At 47.4% G+C, this 4,101-nt stretch overlaps 1 long non-coding RNA gene across 1 annotated transcript; it reads left to right on the forward strand.

Moving 5' to 3' along the window:
* The first annotated feature begins 339 nt into the window (after nucleotides 1-339).
* On the forward strand, nucleotides 340-1,469 carry LOC138489758 (uncharacterized). The gene is made up of 4 exons (XR_011274885.1): nucleotides 340-449; nucleotides 940-1,014; nucleotides 1,128-1,253; nucleotides 1,368-1,469. It is a non-coding gene; the product is annotated as an uncharacterized lncRNA (long non-coding RNA).
* The last annotated feature ends 2,632 nt before the right edge of the window (nucleotides 1,470-4,101 follow it).

Raw genomic sequence — 4,101 nt, forward strand, 5'->3', positions numbered from 1 at the left:
TTCCGATCTAAATAAGTCTCCCTTGGCACCTATTGTGCATTTCAAATACCTAGGATGCGTCCCCCTTCTGTATTGAGTAGCGCTTACCCTCGCTAAACAAGATGGGACATGCTGACCCCCATACCTGCACTTACCAATCCCCTTTGGTGGCAGGGTTGCTGCCATGCATCCTGCCCCGTTCAGCTTGGCTCTCCAGTGAGCTTGTCATGAAAAATGTGGGTGATTCCAGCGCGCGCGCGTTTTCCATGACAACAAACATCAACACCATGGGCATGACGAGTGCGCATGCGTCATGTCCATGGCAACGAGTTAAATGCTCTGTGTACGCTACGTGCACTGCACATACTGTCTGTCTGAACTCCAGAGGCGAGACAAGGAGATTCCCTCGCCAGCCCGCGCGACTTCAGCTGTCAGATGCAGCTGCTCTTTTGCCTGAACGTCTAAATCAGGTAAGCCTGGAGTCTTTTTGCCTCGCACGCACAACTGACAACTGGGCCTCGAGGGCCTGTTAGTATGCACGCGCAGGCTGGGGCTCTCTCTCCCCGCCCCCCCCCCGCTCCCTCCAACTGCCGAGAGTGCCGTGGACCATTAGCACACTTTAATGACATGTTATGAATATCAGGTAAGCCCTGGCATACATCGTTATAAATTATAAACGCCTTGGCTACCTCCTCGACCCATATGTAAATTTAATATATTAGTGTCCTTTTAGCTAAGCGATAGCTCGGTGTTTGCCTCTCAACTTGTCAACACCAAGCTTGGTTTTTACATTACAAGCTTTTAATCTCAATTCTTACGATAAGCATCAGCAAAAATATTTTGCATCTAATCCAACCCCCAATAAACATTACAATCTATTGAACTGCATTGACCATGGGAATAGCACCATCACTCCCATTAAAACGAGGTTCTGGTACCTTGTGTTTGCCCCCTATCTAGGAGTCCATTTGAAGGAATGCAACCGACACCGGCCATTGTTAACATTTGCTGTACACGGCGTCCTGAACTACGCAGGTATCAACTACCCTGCTATCTGTTCCCCCTGTTACAATGCTGTTTGGACTACCCTATGTGAGAGACTGGCATCCATCTCATATGGCCCCATTTCTTTTTTGAAAACTTTGTAGAAATGTCCTTCTGTAGATCTGACTGACCAGCCCCACCGACTCCCGGGTAACAACCAGATTGGCCCTGACACCTGGCATACCTCCTGTGCAGGCTGAACCCGAGCGCTTGGGATCAAGCACCGACAGGTAAGTATCCTGACCGTTTGCTATGAAAATCAATCATTACTACTAAGTACCCCAGTACTACGGGTACCCGCACTGTTAACCCCACTCACTAAGATATCCATGTACCCCCTACAGGGTCCCCGATTAGGAGCCCTGATGAAGGCGGACCTACCACTGTACATCACCGCCGAAATGTGAAGAACACAGGGCATACTCAAACATCTGTACCCCTGTTTTAAATGTTTTCCCCAAAAAAAAAATTTCTTTTTTAATTTACTCTGCTTTCATAAAGAGTGACTACAAAAAGAAACTTTCTTTTTGAAGTCTGAGGGCTCCCCACACCCCATGACATGGAAGACCTTAGTCTTGAAGCCTCCATGTCATGGGGTGGGGGGGAGCCCTATGACTTCAAAAAGAAATAGTTTATTTTTGAAGTCACTCTGCCTTCATAAAGAAATAATTTCCGTTATGGTTCGGTCCTTAACTGAAATAATTTCTTAATGAAGTTAGAGTGACTTCAAAAAGAAACAATGGGGCTCATTCTGACCATGCCGGTTCGGAAACATCGGTGCTGGTAAGCTTACCGGCACCGTTGTTTCTGCACTAGAATATTACAGGTCTGCTGGCTGGGGCCACCATGCCTGACAGGTCTGGCCATGCCGGGCACAGTGGCCACCGTAGGCAGACCCGTCACAGAAGCACTGGCGCCATTAACAATGGCGCTGGTGCTTCCGTGTCCCCATTCCCGTTTAGGACTCCACGGGAATGGGGATTAACGAAATTACCGGTGCTTGACTTCCTGGCCGCCAGACTTGGAATAGCCCAGTGGCACCCGGAAGTCAGGCGCCAGTAATTTTTTACGGGTCTGGCAGCAACCCGCCGGTAGCACCGGCACGGTTACTGCCGGACCCGTAATGAGCCCCAATTTCTTTTTGAAGCAATAAGGTTCCCCTCAATCCCATGACATGTGTGTGCCTGAGTGTATGGTGAAAGGGTGCAAACTTAAATTTATAGGTGGCTGCCTGTGTGAGTGTATGGTGAAAGGGTGCACACAAATGTATGGGTGGCTGAGTGTGCGTGTACGGTGAAAGGGTGCACACTTAAATGTATGAGTGGCTGCATGGGTGTGCCTGTATGGTGAAAGGGTACATACTTAAATGTATAGGTGGCTGCCTGTGTAAGTGTATCTTGAAAGGGTGCACACTTAAATGTATAAGTGGGTGCCTGGGTGTGTGCCTGTATGGTGAAAGGGTGCACACTTAAATGTATGGGTGGCTACCTGGGTGTACCTGTATGGTGAAAGAGTACACACTTAAATGTATGGATGGGTGTGTATATGCCAAATAGTGTGTGTGCTTGTGTACAGGGGCACAACAAAACCTACATTTTGGGGGGGCTAACCCTTCATATGTTGGGAGAGGCGCTAACTTCACAGGCTGTGGGGAGGGGCAAACTTATTTGTGTGGGGGCATCTAACTTCTTTACGCATTTTAATTAGACTATTCTAGTGCAGCTTCAATGTTACAAGCAGTTAACTCTCTCCTTTAAGTCTTGTGTTCCCTCTCTAACCTTCCAATCACTCCCCTGGCATGCAAGTACTAAACCCACATCACGATTTCAATTCCCTAAAACATGTGGCATTTGAATGCAGGTACTAACAGTGAAATGCTTTATGTTGGTAATTGCTGGGCCCTTGTTAACAGCAAAACCCATGTGCCGTTTACCATCTGTGTCCATTTCTGTCCGGCAAATGCTCTAAAGGTCACCCAGGTTGAGTCAACATAGCCCAAAATTTCAGGGGGGGGGGAGTGCTGAAGCCCAGTCAACTCAATGGTGTTGCGCCACTATTTGTGTGTAATGCCTGGATTACTCCTAGCCCTATTCTTCTTTGTCCGAGTACTTATGTATGAGGCAGTACTTATGAATGAGGCCCTTTGCCTCATACACAAGTACTGGGATGAGGTAGAGGTACATGGAGGTAATCTGAAACCAAAAAAGTGATGCATGGAAGGTTTTGAATTAATCTAAGCCACTGGCATTGCTCTGGGCAACCTCTCACACCACCGTTTTTTAGCCTTTCTGCGCTATTCCAAAAGGGGTCCATCCATATGCAAATCAGTCAGGTACTGCTAGGCCAGGTCCCCTCTGCACGGAAACACAAGCAACCCCATGGCTGACTAAGCTACCTGTAATCTTCATTACTCCTAGTCCCACTCTTCCTCATCCCATTACTTACCTAGGAGGCAAGGAGTCTCATACCTAAGCTCTGGGACAAGGAAGAGGGACGTGGAGGTAATCCTGGGCCAAGGAGCTGATTTTGGAGGTTGGGGTAGGAGGTGGGAGGGAGAGGGGATGTTTGGGGGGCGGGATTGTGCGATAAATCATAATGGTTGTCCATGTCCAGGCTAAGCAGGCATGATATGTGGTATTAGTGGCTAGAGAGGCATTTTAGTGCAGCCAGTCTAGTCATTCCTATGTTTGTTAAGACTTTTTTTTAACTGGGCATTTCTGATAAAGCACTCCTTCTAAATGTAATTATCTGGCTAGATTGGCATTTGGGTGCTGGCAGTCTAGCCATTTCTTACTGCGGCATTGTATATTTTTCTGGGCATCTGTGATAATATGATATGATATAAGTAATTTATAACATGCATATACACAAGTGTTTCTACGCGTGACAAGACATGGGAGGGACGATAGAGGGAGGACAAGACAAATGATCTCACTAGGCCTTGTGTCATTGCGAGAATAAGAAGTGCAAGGGGAAACTGAGGGAGTGCAAGGTAGAGGGGAAGGGGAAAACAGGGCAGCAATGCTCTAAGTAAGTGATATGATAGGTTATTTATAACGCGCTCCAGCCTAGAGAGAA

This window comes from Ambystoma mexicanum, chromosome 9 (assembly GCF_040938575.1).
Source record: "Ambystoma mexicanum isolate Mex_15411 chromosome 9, UKY_AmexF1_1, whole genome shotgun sequence".
NCBI lineage: Eukaryota > Metazoa > Chordata > Amphibia > Caudata > Ambystomatidae > Ambystoma > Ambystoma mexicanum.